This window comes from Nicotiana attenuata, chromosome 11 (genome assembly GCF_001879085.1).
Source record: "Nicotiana attenuata strain UT chromosome 11, NIATTr2, whole genome shotgun sequence".
Classification (NCBI taxonomy): Eukaryota; Viridiplantae; Streptophyta; class Magnoliopsida; order Solanales; family Solanaceae; genus Nicotiana; species Nicotiana attenuata.
This window is the reverse complement of record NC_031999.1, coordinates 7,002,316-7,027,468: the sequence shown is the minus strand read 5'-3', so window position 1 is coordinate 7,027,468 and position 25,153 is coordinate 7,002,316.

The following is a 25,153-nucleotide window of genomic DNA, read 5'->3' as shown; positions in this document are numbered from 1 at the left end:
AGAGAGATGGAAAATCGTATAACGTTCTTCGCAACCTTTCAAAAAAAATTCCAACTTTTGTAGACAACGATTCTTTAGTTCATCGTTTGTTGCTCAGCCTTAAAAACAAAGTATATAATTAATTAATTATCATAAAGTATATAGTTGCCATGAGTCATAAAGATAAGATCAAAATGATTTCCTTCGGAAATATAAAGCAAATTAATTAACCTTAATTTCGTTGGAAGGCGACAATCGATTTGTCTCTAAAAAAATATATTATAATTATTCGCGTCACAATTTCAAGCCTAATGTAGATTTGAATAAACTAAGATTTAATTTGTATGCACAAAATAATGTAAATAATTTAATATTTTATAATATTAAAATTAAGTAGAAGGTCCGAATTGTATAGCCCTGGATTATCAACATTCTTTCTTCCTCATGTAAGATATTATCTGATAATAAATCCTGTTGGCCTCCCAACCATTCTGGTCGTGACATTGATTGGATAATAGTAAATACAAATAATTGCTAAGAATATGATGGCATTACCCCCCAGTTACTTGCCTCCTTTAATAGCTCCACAACTCTTGTCATCATCTAATAAACAGTGCATCAATGCATCTCTAAAGTTAAATGGTCTGATTGTTATTTGCTAATCCTCATAACACTTAGGTCCTTTAATTAATTCACAACATTAGAAGGTAATATTGCTCTCCATTCCAGGTGGTACAAAGATATTTCCCTATTAAAATGCTTGAATTTTTCTTTTTCCCACTTTTTTAGTTTTTTATTCCACCAACTTAAGAGGAATTCTGCATATGTAATTCTTTGCCTTCTTCATATGTATTATTTGCCTCGAACTCAGCTTACAAACTTTGATTCCTTTACACTTGGTTATTTGCAACCATGATCAATTGGATTCATCATAGAGAAAATAACTGTTTGTTCATTTGGTAGATGAAGAAAGTCTTTCTACCGAAGGTCTCTATGCTGAATTGGAAAATTTAAAAATTCTTGTGCAAGCAGCTTCACGGGTGATTGTTCGGACAATCATATCAATTTTATTTCATCAATAGCGATTTGAGTCTTCTCATGCACATTTGAGAAAGCTGCTGTCAATCGATCATGACTTATTAACCGTACTTATAAAGTATTGATTGACCGGATTGATGCACCATTCACATTTATATGTGCCCATACTTCAAAATAAATATCTAATAGTGTTGGCACCACGTACCTGTTATCCATTCAATTTCTTCTTTCTGGATGTTCTACCATTGTCCCTTCTTTATATACAGGATATCATCTTCACAATTGTATATTTTTCTACAAACTTTTTGCAAGTGTTTGTACATCACCATTAACGCATGCAAGGAGAGGAATTTTCTAGCAGAAGCAAACGGGCATGATCATGAAATTCTTCACGGCCTTATAAATATACGGAATCGACCGATTCATCAGGTATTTCTGCTGAAATTATTTGGATCTATATTCCAACATTTGGATATTTATTATGAAGAAAGAGCAATATGTGGCATGAGGCCACCCCGCTTTTTGAATTCTATAGTAATATATATGCAAAATAAATAATTTGCGATTTGGGGTAAGTGGTTGTAATTTATATTAAGACAATATTTTATTATTAGATTATAAATTCTGATAGAATTTATTAAAAAGATTATATATACTGATTTAACTGATCCAAAATTTGTTTCTCTTTCCATCCTTTATTAACGATCCAATTTGATTTTGAACACCCTAGCTAAAATGTCTGGCGACTTCTGGTTGCAAGCCTTGCTCTTTACAAATCTACTAATTTCAGGCCACTTTGGTTTGCAAGTAATGTGAATGAAGAGATTTGGATATCCACCCACTTGCAGATTGTCATAGGCATTTGATAATTTTGGATCTGTTATCTTGCACCTCCTGTGAAGCTTGAGAAGAATTATCCTTTTACCTTGGAGAAGAAGGATTTATCTCTCCATGTAAAACTGCATCTTTCTAATCCTTTTATACATAGGCTCGCAATTGTTTTTGATGAGTTTTCTGATATAACTTTCAACCGATGACGATTCAACCATTGGTAAATCCTCGACCAAGATGTTGAAATAATGCTTCTTTGAGTTAACAATTGTTGGTACTTCGCCTTTTTCTTTTTGAATTTTGTATGCGAATATTGACGCATGCTAACAAATCCCTTCTCTAGTTGATTCGTCATTTCCATTTAAAGGAATGTCTTCCCTATAACCATCTTCACCGAGGAGACAATAAAGGATACTGAAGACCAAATAGGCCAGCATTCACTCATTTATCCTTTGTAGATGTCCCAGATTGGGGTTTTCACTATGATGTCTCGGTCACAGTTAGATACATCAAGAATCTCGTAACAACCAAAAGCAGCAACCTCTGAAATGATGGTAAGTTGTATCTTCTTCATCATAGTTCATTTTCCTATCAATCTGATCTAAATGGAAGTGAGTATACTTATGAAATTTTGTCTCTCACCATTTAAATGATTTTGTCAAAACTTATGCTCATAAGCATTTGTTTCAGATCTTGACAATTTCGGCAATGAAGTTGTTTATTCTATCACACGTGCATAAAAAATATTTTTATAAATTGATCTAAGTTTTGTTTTTGTTAGATTATTCATGCATATATAATTTGAATAATTAAATCTACCCCAGTGCTGCATTCTATTCTGATTTTGTTTTCTGTGTCGTTATATATATTATTTGTGTCAACTGGGAGTGGATCCTTCGGGAGGCAATAAACTACCGATTTGATGATAGTTTTGTCCAGATAACTTGAATGTTTTTCTTGGCCCCTGTTTGGTTACTAAAAGCATCCAACTTTTCCTCCCATTGAGGGTAAATGAAACATTGATTAATAACTTCTAATATTATCTTGAATTGGTTACTTTTTGGACCTAGATAAAAGTATTAGTTGGTGAGATAAAATTTATTCATATATTTGAATGATACTATTGAAGTATGGTAAAAGTAGATTTTCTTGGTTACCTGATCGAAAATAATTTGTTTTAAATTGTGGGAGGTTTTTTGGCTTTGGTAAGAGTTATTTTCCATGATTCACACAAAGAGAACTTGGTTTTTAAGCTTTGCGATTCTTGTTGATTCTTTCTTCGTACCAAAGTAAGCCACACATGTTCACATTCATTATTAGGATCACCTATATCCATAACTTCTAATGATAATAAGCAATGTAGATTTAATGTGATGGTGTTTTTGGTTAGCCTAATTATTGTATATCATATGAAATAATAATATGCTACTTCATTGGGTCATATTGCTATCCAAATCAGCTCTAAATTAGTAATTAAATCATATTAAGTTAGCCATATAATTGAAAAGGAGGACATGATGATCATTCTTTTGTAAGATAGACAACCTTCAACTCCGTCTTCATCTTCAGTTGCCATCATTATTTTTGCGATTGGTTTTACGTATTATTGCGTTCAAAGTAATTTAATCAAACTACCATTATTTTGAATATTAGTCTAATGTAGTTTATTTGTGTAATTTAATAGATAAAATTTTGATTGATTACAACATAACCTAGTACATACCATCAATAATTGACATCCTAAGTTCTAAAATAAATTATAATAAAATGCCATAGTATAATAAACGATTCCATTTTATATTAATTAATTTTTATATACGAACTGGCAGTAGGGGTAGCCATTTAAATCTGGTAGAAGATATTTGTCTGCACATTTGGAATTTGACAACCAAATTACAAATGTTCCTGTCGAGGTAAATTGGATTGTGCTGAGATTGAGACATGAAGCGTGGTGCAGCAACTCTCTAAAGGTGTATAATGTAATCGGTGAAATGATTGACGATTGGTTATGTTGTTAAAGGTTTGTGATGGCCTTTTGTTTTTTCAAATGCATCCCTGTGATATAAGGAAAATAAAGTATGCAAGCATAAAACATACAAATTCAGCTTAAAAAATTGGAATAAATATCAGCAATATGACGTTACACAAAATTGCTAATCTGCCATTCTTGACACTCAAAGGGACTAGTAAATTTTGGAGTAAATGGATCCTAAAATATATAATTTGAATAACTTTGATTTTAATAAAAGAAGGATCTAATTTTAGTGATCACTATAAGAGTCAATGTGCAAATGATTCACGATATTAAGCCTGTAGAAGTAGAAATGAATTTCTATCCTATCGTCCGTAAAGTTGGAAAATATAAGAGCAAGATCAGAACAATCATTGGAAGATCTAAGTAAGTAACTATAGATTGTGATTGTAAATGCTATAAATATAGTATTTGCATAGTGCCACGAAATAGATAAAGTACTCAATGGTATGCTTTTTGACAAAGCAAAAAAAAAATGCAATATCATTCACAGAAGTTTACATAAAACTAACATCTATGATATTAAATGTCGAAGATACCTAAATGTAATGCTTAAACACTCATAAACAATAAGTTCTAAATAATCCTACTACTGGAAACAATTGTAACTTTTTGTATTTAGAGAAAACTAGAGGATTCCTTGCTTTCACTGAACAATGGAGGAAATTATAAATTATATAATTCTTAGGTCGAATTATAGTCCCTTGAAAAATGGTAGAAATATTGGCAAAAGAATAAAGTAAACACTATCCAAAAAAATAGTGGTGCCCAAAAGTTTTGCATGGTAAATATGAGATTGCAGTTGTTATGTTACTAATTAACTTCTTCGTTCTTTTTTCTGTAGCTACAAGAAAAATGATCAGATTCACAAAACAAATAAGCATCGGCAAATATTTCACGTTTAGTTTATAGGGAAAATAAGCAGAGACAAATGACTCATTACAGCTTGTTAACATGAATGGATGCCCAGCTTTCTTGAATGCATAGAGAAACTGTCAACCCAATAACTGATACACTAACCATAATTTTTTTAGTTCGAGCTACTGCTTATCCTAATATATGCCCCGTACATACAACTTTAGAAATAGACAATAAAAAAAGAAAGGCGTGTTTTCTTCATGAGGAAGGGTGCCTCCTCTGTAATGGAAAAGCAAGAGCCCCTGTGGAATTGAATGTTGCAAAGTTGCAGAGGGCGTAATGACACAACTAAAGCCCATAATCATACCTCGTTCCTATAGATAAAGGCACTGGTAGAATCAGAGAGAAACGTGGAAAGCTGAGAAAACATTAAGCTTTAAGTTTTGCAACAGTATTTTGCTGGAAGTCTCAAGGAATGCTGCAAGCATGTTGGTGGTATATTTCAATTATATAATACTAAACCAATTACAGTTAATATACAACGCGATCGCGATAATTTTAGGTTTAGACTGAGTCTCAGGACAGTCAGTGCGGACTCAAGGAACAGATTTGCCACGAAAAATCATATGATACCGAGACAGTGTTGAAATATGTCGGTGATAGTATGTTTTAGGTGGGCATTGTAGAACCAGCATGTATGTTGGTTATGTTTGAACGAAGGTAAAGGCACTGGCACGGGCATGAGTAATACGCTACTCATTTAGATCGTTACAGCCAGTGACCTGTGAACACAATCACTATGTTAGAATAAGAGATCGTAAAAAAAGAGAGAAAAACGAGAGCGTGTATCGCCCTGCCTCGGCATTGATGATTTATTTGACCAGCTTCAAGGAGCGAGGTGTTCTCCAAAGATTGATCTCCGTCGAGCTATCACCAGTTGAAGATCATGGATTCAGATATTATGAGACTGCTTTCAGGACTAGATATGGGCACTATGAGTTTCTTGTTATGTCTTTTGGGCTGACCAATGCCCCAGCAACGTTCATGCATTTGATGAACAGTGTATTTCGGCCTTATCTGGATTCGTTCGTTATTGTTTTTATTGATGACATCCTAGTGTACTCGCGTAGTCAGGAGGAGCACGCGCAACATTTGCGAGTTGTATTGCAGAGATTGAGGGAGGAGAAGCTTTATGCAAAGTTCTCCAAGTGTGAGTTTTGGCTCAGTTCAGTGGCTTTCTTGGGGCACTTGGTGTCCAGCGAGGGTATTCAGGTCAACCCAAAGAAGATAGAGGTGGTGCAGAGTTGGCCTAGACCAACTTCGGCCACAGAGATTCGTAGTTTCCTTGGTTTGGCAGGTATTATCGCCGGTTTGTTCAGGGATTTTCCTCTATTGCATCGCCCTTGACCAAGTTGACTCGGAAGGGGGCTCCATTTGTATGGTTGGAGGAGTGTGAGGAGAGCTTTTAGAAGCTCAAGACAGCTTTGACCTCAGTTCCAGTATTAGTTTTGCCATCAGCTTCAGGTTCTTACACTGTATATTGTGATGCTTCGAGAGTTGGGATTGGATGTGTATTGATGCAGGAGGGTAGAGTTATTGCTTATGCTTCTCGTCAGTTGAAGCCCCACGAGAAGAACTACCCTGTACATGATTTGGAGTTGGCTGCTATAGTTCATTCTTTGAAGATTTGGAGGCACTACTTGTATGGCGTATCTTGTTAGGTATTCACCGATCATCGTAGTCTTCAACATTTGTTCAAGCAAAAGGATTTTATTTGAGGCAGCGGAGGTGGATAGAGTTACTTAAGGATTATGATATTACCATTCTGTATCACCCGGGGAAGGCCAATGTAGTGGCCGATGCTTTGAGTCGAAAGGTAGTTAGTTTGGGGAGTTTGGCGTATATTCCAGTTGGGGAGAGGCCCTTTCGCAGTTGATGTTCAGGCCTTGGCCAATCGCTTGGTGAGACTAGATATTTCAAAGCCCAGTCGGGTGTTGGCTTGTGTGGTATCTCGGTCTTCCTTATATGATCGCATTAGAGAGCGCCAGTATGATGATCCGCATTTGCTTTTCCTTAAGTACAGGGTTCAGCATGATGATGCCAGAGACGTGACTATTGGTGTGGATGGTGTGTTGAGGATGCAGGGCCGGAACTGTGTGCCCAATGTGGATGGGCTTAGGGAGTTGATATTGGAGGAGGCCCACAGCTCGCGGTATTCCATTCATCCGGGTGCCGCGAAGATGTATCAGGATTTGAGGCAGCACTATTGGTGGAGAAGAATGAAGAAAGACATTGTAGGATTTGTGGCCCGGTATCTCAACTGTCAGCAGGTGAAATATGAGCATCAGAGACCGGGTGACGTACTTCAGCGGATGATTATTCCCGAGTGGAAGTGGGAGAGGATTACTATGGATTTCGTGAGTGGTCTCCCTCGGACTTTGAAGAAGTTTGATTTGATTTGGGTGATTGTGGATCGGCTGACCAAGTCCGTGCACTTCATTCCAGTATGTACTACCTATTCATCGGAGCGGCTGGCAGGGATCTTTATTCGGGAGATTGTTCGATTGCATGGTGTTCCGATGTCTATTATCTCAGATAGGGGTACTCAGTTTACTTCTCAGTTCTGGAAGACTTTTCAGCGAGAGTTGGGTACACAGGTGGAGTTGAGCACAGTATTTCATCCTCAGACGGACGGACAGTCCGAGCGTACTATTCATATATTGGAGGACATGTTGTGTTCCTGTGTTATTGATTTTGGAGGTTCTTGGGATGGGTCTTTGCCGCTTGCAGAGTTTGCCTACAACAACAGTTATCAATCGAGCATTCAGATGGCTCCATATGATGCGTTGTGTGGGAGGCAGTGTAAATCTCCTGTTGGTTGGTTCGAGCCCGGCGAGGCTAGGCTATTGGGGACAGAGATGGTTCAGGATGCCTTGGAGAAGGTGAAGCTGATTCAAGAGAGGCTTCGTACAGCTCAGTCGCGTCAGAAGAGTTATGCGGACCGGAAGGTTCGAGATGTGTCTTATATGGTTGGTGAGAAGGTCTTGCTGAAGGTTTCGCCCATGAAGGGTGCTATGCAGTTTGGAAAGAAAGGGAAGTTGAGTCCGCGGTTTATTGGGCCTTTTATGGTACTTAGGAGGATTGGGGAGGTGGCGTATGAGCTTGCCTTGCCACCCAGCTTGTCGGGCGTGCACCCGGTATTTCATGTATCTATGCTCCGGAAGTATGTTAGGGACCCGTCCCATGTATTGGACTTCAGCACGGTTCAGTTGGATGATGATTTGACTTATGATGTAGAGCCAACAGCCATTTTGGATCGTCAGGTTCGGAGGTTGAGGTCAAAGGATGTTGCTTCGGTGAAAGTGCAATGGAGAGGTTGGCCCACGGAGGAGGCTACTTGGGAGACCGAGCGGGAGATGCGGAGCAGATATCCTCACCTGTTTGAGGCTTCAGGTATGTTTCTTGATCCACTCGAGGACGAGCGTTTGTTTTAGTTGGGGAGGATGTGACGACCCGGCCCGTCGTCACGTGAGTTACCGCCCCGTTTCCCCCATTTTCTGCTTCTTTATGCTTTATTATAAGAGTCTGGTGTGAACGAGTTGATTTGGATTGGTTTTAGAAGTAAATGAGACACTTAGTCTCTTTAAGGAAGGTTTGTTTTGGAAAAGTCAACCGGATGTTGACTTATGAGTAGAGGGCTCGGATGTGATTTCCGGTGATTCGGTTAGCTTCGGGGGATGATTTGTGTTAGGAGCGTGATCGGAATTGGTTTTGGAGGTCCGGTGTAGAATTAGGTTTGCATTGGCGAAGTTAGTATTTTGGCGAATTCCGGTTGATAGGTGAGATTTTGATCCGAGGGTCGGAATGGGATTCCGAGAGTTGTTGTAGTGTGTGCAAAATTTCAGGTCATTCGGAGGTGTTTTGGTCGGGTTTCTGATCGAATGCGTATTTCGGAAGTTTTAGAAGAACTTAGGCTTGAATCCGATGTAATTTGGTGGTTTCGGTATTGTTTGTGGTGTTTTGATGATTGGAGCAAGTTTGAATGATGTTTTAGGATGGGTTGGCACTTTTGGTTGAGGTCCCGGGGGCCTTGGGGTGATTTCGGATGGTCATCGGGATGGATTTTGGACTTGTGAGATTGCTGGTGTTTGTTGATATCTGGTATTTCCGCATCTGCGGAAAAGGGGCCGCAGATGCGAAGAATGGGTCGCAGGTGCGAGTGTTGGCTATTTGGAGAAATTCCGCAGAAGCGGATGGTTTCCGCAGGTGCGGTCTCCGCAGATACGGTTATTGACCACAAAAGCGATCCATGTTCGTGTAGGGTGTTCCGCAGAAGCGGGTAGGAGTGCGCGGATGCGGTGATCGCAGAAGCGAGATTAAACCGGAAAAGAGGTCCTGGGCATAATAGTGATTTCCGCAGAAGCGGAGGGGATATCGCAGAAGCGGTGACCGCATATGCGGTAACGTAATCGCAGATGCAAAAATGCCTGATCAGAGAAGGGTTTTTATAGTTCATTTTGTTCTGCGAGCAAAGGTTTATTTCCACCATTTTTGAGCGACCTTAAGAGCTTTTGGACGGAAATTGAAGGTGATTTCGACTGGGTGTAATTGGAGGTGAGTTCTATGACCTAAATACATGATTTAATGGAAGAATTAACCTAGAAATTTATGGAAATTCATCAGAAAGGGGGAAAAGCTAGGGCTTGATTTTTGGTATTTCAAAGTGAGTTTTGATGGGTCATTTGAGCTCGAAATTGGGAGTTTTTGGTATGAATAGACTCGTGGCGAGATAAGGAATCCGATGATGTTAATTTTTCTGATTTTCGAGAAGTGGGCCCGGGGCTCGGGTTTTGCAAATTTCGTGATTTTCGATGTTTTCCGATTCTTTTCGATTGGGTTATGTTCCCTTAGCCTATTGTAATGTATTCGTTGTGGTTTTGATCAGATTCGACGCGCGAGGAGGTCGATTCGCGAGGCAAGGGCATAGCGAGCTAGGATTTTGGCCGGCTTGATGTGAGTAATGATAGTAAATGATATCCTGAGGGTTTGAAACCCCGGATTTGCACAACGTAGTGATATATTGAGGTGAAACACACGCTTAATGGCGAGCACGGGGTTGTTTACTGCTGGGGGTCATGACTTGGTCCGTCCCGTTTGATATTTTACCGCGTATTTGACTGAGCTGCTTTGTTTATCATCATGATTTGGGCTTATTGCCATACTTTGGGCTTAATGTCGACTACCTGAATCCTTCGGGGATTGTTATCACTTTTTCCTTACTGTTTTGATTTAATACTTGAACTCAGTCCTAATGATCATACTGTTTTACAAACTCAGCCGCTTTAATTGAATTTTTGAGACTTTAATGATATTTCACTGTCGTTTGGGCGGAGAACTATTATTTTATTAATGCCCGAGGGGCTTATGATGTTTCTGGATTGAGTGAGGCTTTTAGGCCTTGAGTGTGATGTGAAGAGGCTTTCAGGCCTCGAGTGTTATGTGAGGGGCTTTCAGGCCTCGAGTGTTATGTGAGGAGGCTTTCAGTGCTCGAGTGTGATGTGAGAAGGCTTTCCGGCCTTATGTTGATATAGCACTTGGGCCGTAAGGGCCCCTCCGGAGTCTGCACGCCCACAGTGATCGCGGGTACCCATATGATCTGAGAGTGAGCCCGAGGGGCTGATATTATGCTGAGTGACTGATACTGAGCCCGAGGGGCTGATACTGTTCTTAGCGATTGATACTGGGTCGGAGAGGGGCAGATTTTTACTCATTATTTACTTGTTGTTTTATCTGATTTACCTGTTTGTTTAAAAGGAGATTTCATTTGACTTTTACTGTTTTAGTGCTTTAAATGATTTACTGCCTGATATAGAATTGCCTTGTGCACTTATGTGTTTTCATGCCTTCGGTTATTATTTATTATTATTACTCACTGGGTCAGAGTACTCACATTACTCCCTGCACCATGTGTGTAGATTCAGGCATAGCAGAGTCCGCTCCTGAGCACTGATATTCTTCACAGACCAAGCAGCGAGTTGGAGCTTCGAAGTAGCTGTTGACGTCCTCAGCCCCTTGACTCCCCTATTTTATGTTATTTCAGTTCCTTCAAACTATTGTATCAGATATTCTATTTCTTAGGCATATAGCAACTCTGTAGTAGCTCATGACTTGTGACACCCCGGTTTGGGCTGTGTCGGGATGGTTTCCTTTGTTATTATCGTTGTTCCATATTATTGACTATATTATGCATGTGCTAGAATTGTTAGTTTTAATTAATTGCTTAAAAGAGGTGTTTGCATTGTTCTGGCTGGCCTTGTCTTCACGAGAGGCGCCATCACGGCCGGGTTTGGGAATTGGGTCATGACACTCTAGTAGCTTGGGAAAAACTGTGCATGCCTAGGTCTGCTGGAGGATTAAATATTTTGGACTTCTATAGATGGAATAAATTAGCAATCTGTAAGCTATTATGGGTTGTCACTCAGAAAAAGAATAACCATGGGTAAAACGAATTCACCGCTTCTATATAAAGCAGAGAGATTTAATGAAATGTCCTATTTCTAAACAAGCTTGTTGGCTAGTTAGGAAGATATTGGAAGCAATGAGCTGACTAGTGAATCATGGGAACTCTGAAGCACTGTTAGAAAGCTTTGAAATACAGGGAAAGTTCAGCATTAAGAAAGCATATTAATTCTTCACTCCTTAGTTTCAGAAAGTAGATTGGAAGAAAACAGTGTTGTTGCAAAGTATCATTCCCAGGCATCAATTCATTCTCTGATTAGTAATACAGCACAGGCTATCTACTGTTGACAGGTTAGAGAGATGAGGAATACATGTTGAAAAAGAGTGTGTACTATGTGCATCTGACAGGAAACCTTGGAGCATATACTATTTGATTGTCCTTATTCACATCAGGTGTGGGATACTCTACTACGCTGGTTAGGAATAAGAAGGAACATTGGCACTTGGCAAGAAGAAGTCACTTGGGCAGCAAGCAAAATCAGCAATAGACCAAGGACTTATATTCTAGGATTTCTCTTTGCAGCAACTGTCTATCATATCTGGGCAGCGAGAAATGCAAGAAGATTTCAACAAAGGAAGCAAAAGGCTAGACAGAGAGTGAAGGAAATAGTTATACAGTTACATGTTAAAGGACAGAGAGATTATAAATGGAAGAGTACATTAGATAAGTTGAATTGTTACCCAGCATTGATAGATTATAGCATAGTTTTAATTTTCCTAGAGAACTAACTCTTGAGTCCAAAAGAGTTAGCTGTGTATAAATCTTTACTTGGTTGAATATAAAAGTTTTATTTTGACCACAAAAAAAATTACCACTTATCACGGCTCCCTTAACCCTCTTCCCCCTTTTCCCCCACAACCCTCCTCCGAAAGGACCCTCCCGAGGACAAGACCTTACCTTACCATCGTTCACGAAAGCCACTGTAATCTAAGGGTACTACGCAAGCACTACCCCAAAATAAGCGATGAATTAAAATAAGTGAAATATAGTATAAAACTAAAAGCCACAAAAAGGCAAAACTACAAATGAATAGACTAGATATGGTGATAGAAGTAAGATAAGCGAAATTACAAACAAAGATTCAAGATAAGAATATAAACCGGTAACAAAAGCTCTTACTAAAGTTACTAATTTGATAATGCTAGAGCAAACAACAGTGAATACGGATAGGGTACAAAATTAAAGTAGGCAGGCAAGAAGATACTATTAATATAAAACAACAAATATCAAGAAAAGAGAGGACTGATAGAACCTGGATTGAAGCCCTTGAAGTTATGATGCCAGAAACAATTGTGTTAAACAAAAATCTGACCGTCAGGACTGAATCTCGTCAAGCTGGTTGGAAAGGACAATCTAAGACACCTGGGTCACTCGTTATTGAGTCTCGATCACTGGGAGTAAATGCACGCGCCAAAAAACCGACTGAAAAGGAGCAGACGCATAAGCGCATGATTGGGGTTTCACCAGAAAGTTGGCTTGTTTCGCCGGGGATCTGTCGATGTATCCTCACACAAACGCAGGGGGCGAGGGGGAGAGGAATAGAGAGAGAGAGATAAAAGCATAGATATATGGTTTCAGCACAATATTGCCAGACTCCTACAAGTCAGAGGGAAGAAGTAAACGGGAAGGAGGGGGGCGGAGGAGAGAAAAAGAGAGAAAGAAATGGAGAAGGATAGAGAAAGAAATAGAGGGAGGAGAGAATGAATGGGTCTTACCTAGGCTCGTCGGCGGTGATGATGAGAGGCGGCGATGAAGAGAGATAAGGAAGAAGACAACGTTAAGATCATTAGTAGCAGATAGATAGATAGATAGATAGATAGATAGATAGATAGATAGATAGATAGATAGAGAGATAGAGAGAGAGATATATATATAGAGAGAGAGAGAATCCAAATTCCAAATGTTTCACTACTCATATTGTCTTTCCTAGTATGAATTAAATTTCTTTTTTTAGTATTAATATTGATTTAGTTTTTCTTTGGCATTTATTTGAATTACTAATATTTATGGGCTATATAACGTATTGGACCATTCAAAAATTCTAAGCTCAAGCTAAAAATAATACCTTATAAAGATAACTATAAAAAAGTTTAAGAAATATTTATAAATTATGTTATAATAAATATTTTAAAACTTGTATACATATAATGCCATATTGGTTTGGCTGCGGTTTGACTTTCTTTAAATTAAAAACAAACCAAACCAATTATGGTCGAAATCATTTCCAATACCAAACCAAATCAAACCAAACTATAGCCGATTTTTTTTTCAGATTTGACTCAGATTATCGGTTTGGTGCGGTTTGCCGGTTTCCTTTGCACACCTCTAATGCTTCCAATAATTATTTTCTTGCTTTAAATCTTTATTCTTCTTTTGATAACATGTTATGTTCGTGCCAGTTTGCGTTCACCTTGATTAATTTCACGAGGCATCTACTATTTCCGACCAATATAGTATCAAATAACTTTGTCCACCCTAAGGCTTGGACATATGATAAGAAATATTTTTAACTATTTTTATCCTGAGACATCATGATTCTCAACCCACTTCATCTACTTTTACACCTCGCTAATCTTGTGAATTATAGGATACCTCTCGGTAAAAAATATAACATTTATGTGGTCATACCAAATATCAATAGAATGTATGTAATTTCTTTCGTCATGATCTCGTGATTATTTACTCGATTATATTACAATACCAAATTTATATTATTCGCAAACAAAACAACCCAATAGAAATATCATACGAGTAAGATACTTTTTGTAATAATAACTATACCTCAATCTCAAGTAAGTTGAGATATGCTTTTGTCCTTTTCCATACTCGGATAAAGGAGAAGAGTTGTAGTAAGCTGACAAATCATAAAACTTATCAATTCATGATGAAACCATATATTAAGATGCCTTTTCGTTTTGCACTTAACTCTCCATATGACTATTTTTCTTGTACTAGATGTTTAATTCCTTTTCTGAATTCATGTAGAAGTTGCTTGCAACTTAATTTTAGGTAATTTTCATTCCTTGAACTTTTGGGCGATGGAGCAGATTGTATGGATAAAAATTACCCTCTGCACGTGGCGTGGCCAAAAAGTCCCACGCGGATAATTAAGATCTAGAGATCAAGCGATGGGACCCGCTATCGAGTCCGGAAGGCTTCGAGATTATGGTCATCGAAGGGTTAAGTACTCGAGAGGTGGACAAATGAATTCAGAGACACAGTCAACTTTATCCATGGATCATGAATATCTATATTACGCCGAAATAGAAGTCACTATTGAGGATCCTGCTCCCCACTACCTAATCCACTGGCGTGCTGGCTAGAAATTCGGAACGGCGGTTCTCTTTTTATCGCTATAAAAGCCGCCCATCACTCCAAAGAAGGATCATTTAATTCAAAGAAGAACTCTCTCTAAAACAAAATGTCACATTGCACTAGGCTATTCTTGACTGAGATTTGTAATTCAATCATACTCGTGATTGGACATCGCTTGGGATTCGAAATAAAGAAGAAACTTTTCCGTTGCAACATTCTTTTTAATCCATTTTGCTATTTCTTGTTTGTCTATACTCATTTTTCTGTAACTATTTTAAATCAAACAAATTGCCAGCGGCCCTTGAAAGTACAAATTTAATTATTTAATCTCAAAATTAATTTTTGGTTCAAACAGTTTGGCGCTCACCGTGGGGCCTTGGTAATTAAAAGTTAGATTTATAGCTTGTGTTATGTTTACGGTCTCATCTAACTTTACTTTTCTTGTGTTTGTTTCTAGGAGAACTCCAATATAGAAACCAGTTAGAAACTCAATATCCCTATAATTGGACAAACTATCAAATGATTTGAAGGAACCCGACTCCGGATGATCAATCTACCAAATCCACGCCTCTTCGTGGCCGAAATAGATTGCCGGCTAAATCCAGGAGCGACTATCTTGATATCTGAGAGCTAGAGAAGAAGGTGTACATTTCATGTCAGGACAACAAAAGTTGAACGCTTAGATTAGAGACGCTTTGAATGTATGGAAGAGTGGAGTAATTGTAATGACGCTAGCCCCACCTCTGAGAATAGACGATGTTGATGGGACCCCAACATCCAAAACGGCGCAGATAACAACTCCAGAGCTTCTGGGAGAAGCCGGATTCTCAGGGATGGCTTTAAGTGCTGAATGGTAAAATACTATTCTAACCTTGCAGAGGCAACTCAAGGTACAAAACAAAAGAACTGAACAAATTTCGGGAGTGCCACCGATCGTCAAAGGAATCAATGTGAACAAGTATTTTCAGCTACCGTGGAAACCCAATGTAGCCCCTGTACCGATCCCGATGAAATTCAAAATGCTTAATCGAAAATATAACGGTACATAGGATCCTCTTGATCATATCATGGCGTATGCAACTGGAATCAAAGGGAACGAACTCACAAAGGAAGAGATCAAACTAGTGCTCATCAAAAAATTCGAGGAGACACGTACAAAAGGAGCTCTAACCTAGTATTCTCATTTACCCAAATATTCTGTTAGTTTTTTTTGCTGAACATACAAATGCTTTCATCAAAGCCCATTCAGGAGGGCAAACGGAGGAAAAACATGTGAAATATATCTTCAAGATTATACAAAGGATGATAGAGTCACTCTGGGACTTCATTGACCGGTTCTAGAGAGAAAGGATGTTGCTCCCAGAAGTTGAAGACAATTGGACGACTATGACATTCACCAGGAATCTGAACTTGGATAGTTCAGATGCCTCAAAAGACTGAAGGAACCCGAGAATTCCCTGGAAATACATGGAACAATGTGTACCATCGATACATCACAAAGATCCAAATAGAAGAAGACATCTCATGCCCCCCGAATACGATGTGAGAGATACCCATGGATATGATCGCCGGTCGGGAGGAACTCGCAGTCAAGATGAACATAGGCATCGAACCCTACCCCAGGCCCGTATGACGTAAGATTGATCAGCGACCATGGCATACACGTGAAGACATGAATTCTGGCCGAAGGAATGAGCCACTTATGCACTGGCCTGGAAAAGAACCAGAGACGCCCAAAGTCATCGATTATCAATGTTACACCTCATAGTAGTGTACGTTGAATTTGTGCTAAGATAATTGACATCAGTTCAAGGACAAGATTATTTTGAGATTATAAGTATTATACTACTTATAACAAGTGGTCAGTAAATTCGTAAAGGTGAGAAGGTAAGCGAATCGAAGAAAATGAGTTTCGTCAAGTCTGACAATTTGGGCTAAAATACGTTTCAAGCTATAATTCTCCATATTTATAGACTATTGCCATACAAGGTACCACTTGACCATGATTGTAAGGTGTATAAAGTATGTTAAAAGTGATAAGTATTTTTATGTAATTTGAGATAGTTCTTAATTATGTGGGTAATTGGTTAATTATTGATTAGTGGGAGATTAACAAGTTAACAAATCAATTGGAGAATTTGGTGGATCAGTTGGTAATGTGGCAGCAAGGGGCTATATAGCCATGACTCTTGATTCATTAAGACTAGGTGGCACATTTAAGGGCTCTTTGGGAAAGACTAAGCTACAAAGTGGGGCCCAGATAAGTGGGGATTTTAACCATTATTTGCTCACTTTTTACTTGCGTTTTGGGCTTAAAATGCGTGAAGGTATTCCCGAAAACTAACACAATATGCTTGCTTGCAGGGATTGTTCACAATGAGCCAAAGTGGCCATGATCAACTCATAAAGGAGTCAAAACATGAACAAAGACCAAGACTAGGCCGAGAGCTATAGAACGCGGACCGCGACATAAAAGTGTGGCCGCGTAAGTATAAATACGGACGCGGCCGATAATTTGCGGACAGCGAAATGGAGAATCAGAGAGGTGGTTTTTGGGCACAGACATGGACGCGAACCGCGTCAGAAAGTGGCGGCCGCGAAAGTACCACCGCGGCCACGATTGGAATTCCGCGGGCCGTAGTTGTTAAAGTTTAGAGAGCTCATAAGTTATGCAAAAATTTTAAGATCGGTCCACATCAAAATTATGCGGCCGCGGAAGGCTCTCACGCGGACGCGGTGAAAATTATGCGATCTGTGAAACAAGGTTTAACCCAGTCTCAGCTGTGAAGAAACGCTGACCGCGATCAAAATTACGCGACCGCGAAAGTAAGAGTGCTGCCGCGGTCAGAATTACACTGCTGTGAAACCTCTACATGGGTATTTTTGTCCGAAAATTTTAGCTTGTATAAATAGATTTTTTCACATTTTTAGGTTAAGTTTTGTTTTGCTGCGCACGTGAGACAGCCAGATTTATTGTTTTGGGCAATTTTGTATTAGATTCGACTTTTAACATTAGCTTTTCATTTTTTTAATCTAGTATTACGGATTTTATCTTTATTTCATCTTTGATTTCTGTTATTTCCATGAGTAGTTAAACCCATAGCTAGGGTTGTGACCCAACCCTAGTGTAGGTATTTGATGGGTCTTGAATTTTTGGGCTTGAATGTGTATGGGTTAGTAGTATTTAGCCTAGTTCTTGCTAGAACTATGGAATTAGTGGTTGCAAACACTGATTCATGCCTTTATGACTTAGCCTCTACTTGAGAAAGAGGGACTAAGTGTAGGAAAACTAGGCTAACAAGGAATTGGGGTGAGCTCAAGAAATTGATAGCCCCAATTAAAGGGTTAAACCTAGAGATAGTAATACCCAACTTAAACTAACATCATTTGTATTGCATGAGTACCCATTTGGAGTTGAGAAAGCCAAATTGGGCAAAATCACTCAAACTACCGAGAGGTATAGAGTGAGTACCCGAGTGTGATAGTTATACTACGAACCCAGTTAATCACATGATTGCCCTAGGTTCTCGCTACCTGTTAGATATCCACCTAGGCGGAAGTCACTACCCTAGTCCCTTCAAACCCTTGAAAATCAACAAAAAACATTATACTTAGTTTTAATTATGCATGCTATAGAATAGACGTAGAAGTAGAAAACAAACCAACCATGTGTGGAAGTGTAATTAAGAGCAAAACCCACATCTAGACTCGGGTATAAATCTAACCCCCGAACAAATTAACTCCCTATGGATTCAATCCTGACTCTGTTGGGTAAAACTGCATCGACCATCCTCGCTACTCAATAGTAGTTCAGGCTTGGACCCGATCAGGCCGACAACCTATAACTGTAAAGATCTTCTTATCTTATTAAAAGTGTGATGCTAAGACTTGCTAAGTAACAGATGAAGCTCAACAATTTGTATGAAACTGCAGCAGCATGAAATCGCGATTCTAAGGGAGTATAGTACAATCTTTCTCAAGAATATCATACGGATTTTTCCTACTTCAATCTGCCATTATATGATTTGTCCCTACCCGTACGTCATATGTATAAGTCAGTATATCATCCTATGTCGAGTATTCCCTCCTGCTTTATTTTAGTCATCTCATGACAGCCTTTCTGGTTCATTTACGTATGATATTATGCTACAAAAGATACGTTAAGTTAGTACACGGTTGAGTAAGGCACCGGGTGCCCGTCGCGGCCTATCGGTTTGGGTCGTGATAAAAGTGGTATAAGAGCAGTTCTATCCTAGAGAGTCTACAAGCCATGTCTAGTAGAGTCTTGTTTGTGGGTGTGTTGTGCACCTCACTTATAAGCAGGAGGCTACAGGGCATTTAGAACTGTCACTCTTTCTTCTTACTCTAGATCGTGTGGTACAGCTCACTTGTAAGAATTCACACTCCTAAATCCTATTTTATTCATAATAACACGATACGTACATCCAAAAGACAGTTGTTAAGAGATTACATGTGGTTGTGGAAGAGTTGAGTTAGTGGAACTCGAGTTTGCATCATTATTATGATGGATAAATGTGAGGTCTTCAGCAGAACATGTGTGTACTAAGACGTGTAAACTTCTTGATAAGGAGCCTTAAGGCAAGAATATCTATCCACTCCTATGGTGATAGGCAATGAGAGACTCAGAAGGTAGATACAAGTTTCAACAAGTAAAAGAAGCAAGATGAAGAAGGGTACGAGGCACCCAGTTAATGAAGATTATCAGTATTTACAATTCAGGCAGAGGAATATAAGCCTTTTGAGTTACCTTCAACAATAATAGATGTATGTACAATCGGCCACACTCATCTCAGTTATGCCCTATGAGAGCTAACAAATATGGTTTAAGAGAAGGACGAGATATCAGGATCCGACTGGGGTTAGAGTAACCCAAAAATGGTGGATGGATTGTTTGCATATAGTTGACATTTCCGAAGGATATTGCAAATATGCTAATAGATATCCTTGTGAGACACCCAGATGGTGCACTCTAGAATAGTATAGCTAGATATGAATACTAGAATGTTCAATTTTTTTTAAAAAGATAGGCACTGGAAGCCTGGAACGGATAAATATTACCTTGGTCTGGCTCCCGTCCCTAGTAGAGAGAGAATATTAGGCAACCCAAAGATCCAGTGGATGGAGCAAGGGGAGATAAAAGCAAAAGAATGTCTTGTTGGAGTTTAAATGCTAGCAGGGAAATAAGATGAGAGTTAATAAAGCATTATGAGTAAGATGTGATACATGGATGACAACGGTAGATAACAAATGACAACATTATAGAGTCTATATTCAAGGGAAGGAAAAGACGAGGGGTGACAGGCCTTGAGACAACAAAAGAGTATAGTCCATAAAGTCATATCCTCATTTTGATAAATAAGTTCGTGACTCTAACGTGATTACCAGAAGGAAAAGTTAGACCCCAGAGTAATAGAAATCAGTATGGACTGGTGAACAAGATAAACTAAACATGAAGTAGGGACTAAGTGATTTGATAATAGTCGGCATCATGAGAATTCAAGAGATTGCGTTCTGGCGATAATAGAATGGACGACACAAGAATACCCTTTAAAGGTCATTCAGGAAAACACTTCCCTAAAGCAAGAAATGTGAGAAAAGTTAAGCTTAAGGGACTGTTTGTGCCAGTTACACTAGGTGTCTCCCTCGTGAGTAAGGAATTTTGTTATCCTTGGTACAGAAGGATTATTGTAAGGTGAGTAAGGGTCATCGATGATGTGAAAAGACGCCAAAGATGAAGATATAAAACATCTATAGGTAGATCGCCATAGCACTAAGTCTTAGTACTCCCCTAAAGGGGGTAATATGGAGTGATGTGACATTAAGTCAGAATTAAGTGGTTCTGGTAACTATGGAATGGTAAAGGAAGAATGCGATAAAAATGAGAAAGGAATGGGATTGCACTTATCTAAATCCTACAGATATGCTACGATTCCAGAACATTATGCAAGCACGATGTCAAGGAAAGGAAGTAAGGGTTCCCGCCCATGATGTTATTGATTAATAAGGAGCCAGTGCGAGAGGTAAGTTAAGACAAAGGAACTAACCCAAGAATACGCGGAATATTGACATGAAAATGGGCCAAAGAGTAGCTAGTAGTTGATTCTGGAGGAGCCTAGTCATGGCTAGACAAGAGGTTACAGACAAATAAGCAGATCGTGCAAGATAAACGTAGTAAAACCCAATATAGTGAATTTAGCCTTTCAGTTATGACATTGTAATACTTGAGAAATATTCAGATAGGAGTTAGGGTATTTAAAGGTACCATATGAGTGTTACAGAAATAAAAGAGAGTGCCATTGGGAAGACAGTGAAAATATCAGTTCGGAAGCAACCCTACAAGTACAAGGGAGTGGAGGTAAGTAACTATGAATAATTATAGGTGAGGAAGGACATCAAAAATTCCATAGAGTATACGATGTAATAAGCTCACAACTTTACAAGAGTCATAGGGTCCTCCCTAAATGCTAGAATGAAAGACTAGCTGAGGAAATAAGGAAGAAGGCTTCAACCTAAACATAGTAACTTGAAGAAGAAATAGTCATGTAAAAACAGTCTCACTACAACATTGTATGCACTCCATAAGAAAGCGACACCTACCATGGCTAATGAACGGGAAGTAAAATCAAAAGTAATATTCGAGATCATATGAGTTGCACAAAACTTACGACATTCCCGGGAACTAAGATAAGCTAAGTATGCACATAACAAGGGGCTCAAAGACCATGAAAAGCAATAGCTTACGCTTAAAAAATGTTGAGAAGGAAACGAAAGGAATTATTCGATCAATGATCCCGAGTTAGTCAGATTATGAACGCACTTAAGATTTTAGAGTATTATCCATGCACCATTTATGCTGACAATCATACAAGCGTAGAAGACTCAGGTATAAGTAAAAGAAACAAACTGAGTCCAGGTCATAGACAAAGGATTGAATTATTAGAAGATTTTATCATGGATATTCCATAGCTCCCATGAAAGGCTAAAGTAATAACTAATACCAAGAGCCGCAGATCAGAAGATAGCTTAAGCCTACACAAAGGCTGATCAAAAGGAAGAGGAAACTAAAGAGTTACATCAACCAAGTAGATCAGGAGTCTGATTATTGGATCAGACAATTATAGAAATCGTGACTGAGAACATTGCAGAATCACCCTTAATATCATAGGTACAAGAGAGATAGTACAACAACCATATTCTATAACGCCATACAATAAAGCTAGTTAGAAGAGTACTAGCCTCACAAGAAGATAGTATGAAGCTCCCACCAGATTGTGTATGCACCAGAGGTGCAAGTATTATAATAGATCTTCAAGTTGCGGATGTAAATTATACCTATGTGGAAGGGAGGTCGTGAAAGAGATAGAAGATGTGATACGAGATTTTAATATAAGTAAGGTAAAGGTGAACAACGTGCGAGATACTCAAATGTAGAAGGTTGTGACTGGTCCATACTTCTGATAAAAGGCAGAAACGCTGGGATTAAGTATCCAGGAATGATAACGGCGTCGTCAGTAGCATATCTTCCAGCCTATGGTTTCTAGGTATCAAGATGTTTAGTTAAGAGAGTCAAGAAGAGTTAGAGACGATGTGATGTCTCACTTGATGTTCTAGAATAACATAAGGAAATCTATGGTTCAAGCAAGTTGAAGGAAGGTTGCGAGTAGTATAAATAGAAATGTGTAGTTCACAAGCTAAAGTATGGTAGAGTGACAAGGTTTTAGGAAGACAGGAGTAAGGATAAGAAAAGGTGAGTGAGAAGGTACGAGAATGGATAAGTCCTTGAGATTAAGCCCTTGAAAACAAGAGAGCTGATGGTGTCTCTAAGTTATAGATAGTTCAGTATAGCCTGAATGAACTCAAAGGAGTCTAAGACTAGTAGCATTTAGAAGAAACAGAATGTTGCCCTGGTAATAGAATAAGGGTGTAATTGTGATAAATAAAAGATGACATTTGGGCCTTCGATTGAGTAAGGATTTGAAGAAAAAAGGGATTTCATGAATTGTACAGGATTAAAAGACCCACGTGAGGAGAATCAAATTGGGATGCTATAAAATATGGTTATGAAAGTATAGTATCGCCCCTAGGTGGATCAGTCTAATCACTTCAGATGTTCCCCGATGAGACGTGAGCCTTAGCGGCAGTGTTACATAAGAGGTCAAGTTATTAGTGGTGGATTATAGATCAACATTAAGGTGAATCAACAGTGGATGTATAAAAGTTACAAAGTATGAGATGAGATTAGGCCATCATTCTTAAGATGAACAGTGATGAAGAAGCATCAAGGGACTTAGATTTATACATATAGGATAAGCAACGAGAGTTACGTGGAGTTGGGTAGCAGAACTCAGTAATGGTAAATAGAAGTAAGAGTTATAGTGCAGTATGACCTACTTAGATGTAGTAAAGCCATAGACGCCCAGAGGGAGAGCTTGTCATAATTCTGTATATGTTCACAAAGTGAAGCCTAGAGATTGGCTAAAATCTAGAAGGAAGAGTCGCATAGGCGCACATACATGGAAAAGCCATACAGGTTTCATGACAGAAGGTAGCAAGAGTTACGAGATTGGAAGAATTCCGACCACAGGCCGTGGTGTGAGAAAGAGGGCTAAAGGTGGGAATGCCCTGGACTTGGGATTTATTCATAGAACAGATGCCTAAATGGCAAGGACAGTAGTAAAACCATTCGTAAGAGCTATTCGGCTATGGGGCGGATAAGTGCATCAGCCAACATTCTAGGACGAATGTTCCAAAGGGGGGAATGATGTAACACCCCGTAGTATTGTACGTTGGATTTGTCGTAAGCTAATTGACATCAGTTCAAGGACAAGATTATTTGAGGTTATAAGTATTATGCTATTTATAACAAGTGGTAAGTAGGTTCGGGAAAGTGAGAGGGTAAGCGAATCGAAGAAAATGAGTTTCGTCAAAGTTTGACAATTTGGGATAAAATACGGTTCAAGCAATAATACCCCGTATTTATAGACTAGTACCATACAAGGTACCACATGACCATGATAGTAAGGTGTATAAAGTATGTTAAAAGTGATTTGTATGTTAAGTAATTTGAGATAATTCTTAATTATGTAGGTAATGGTTAATTATTGATTAGTGGGAGATTAACAAGTTTACAAATCGATTGGAGAATTTGGTGGATAAGTCTGCAACGTGGAAGCAAGGGGCTATATGGCCATAACTCTTGATTCATTAAGACTAGGTGGCACATTTAAGGTGTCTTTGGGCAAGACTAAGCCGCAAAGTGGGGCCCACAACCTATAACTTTAAAAGATCTTCTTATCTTATAAAAAGTGTGATGCTAAGTAACGGATGGAGCTCACCAATTCGTATGAAACTGCAGCAGCGATTCTAAGGGAGTTACGCTACAATCTTTTTCAAGAATATCATACGGATTTTCTCTACTTTGATCTACCGTTATGTGATTTGTCGCAATTGACGTGTGTTAGAGGTATTGTTAAGAGAATCGGCTCAGGTATGTTAAGACTGTCCCTTCTTTCCTTTTGGCATGATCCATACGATACAAACGAAACGAGCAAATGCACAACTTCCATAAATGACTCTATTCATAGAAATACTAGAGGTTCCTATTTCTTGATTCCCGATATGTCTTATTATTCTATCGTCTGTTCATGGGTCTCATAAAATACATAAGTTGATAAAGTTCATTTTATAGCATTAATCAAAGGCGTAATGATCTTATTATATACCGAGAAATCTTATTAACTCACTTTATAGGCATTGCATTCAGTTATACATGCACATTGACCCATGCCAGATGATGTTATATAAGTATACATACATACATATATACATATATATATATATATATATATATATATGTATGTATGTATGTATGTATATATATGTATGTATGTATGTGTCTTTGTGTGTGTGTGTGTGTGTGTGAGGTATGAGGAAAGGTTATGGCGTTATATACGCACCGCCACCTGATCAGCCGGTATACGATGATGATTATGCCCACAGTGGCCGAGATGATATGATGGGATGACCTCAGAGGCTTGATGATGTTATGTACGCTATGCATGATATGACATTTATATGCATGTGCATGACTTTACAAATATTAAATGATTCACAGAGCTATTTAGACATACATGTTGAGTCTTTTACTTAATGTTTCTCTCATGTCTATTATTTACTGATTTTCATTCCTTACATACTCGGTACATTATTTGTACTGGCGTCCATTTTACCTGCCCGCAAGTCCCGATAGACAGGTTGAGAGTCCTCCAAGTAGGCTATCAGCTCAGCGAAAGGTGTTGGTGCGCTCCATTTGCTCCGGACTTTATGGTATTTATCTACTCTTAGAGGCTTGTAGACATATGTCATGTATATGAAAGATTGTATGGCCTTGTCGACCTATGTTCAGTGTACGAGTGACCATTTTGGTCTTATAGGTTCGTACGTCATATATATAAGTTGGTATATCATCCTATGTTGAGTATTCCCTCCTGCTTAATTCTATTAATCTCATGACAACCTTTCTAGTTCAATTACCTAAGATATTATGATACGAAAGATAC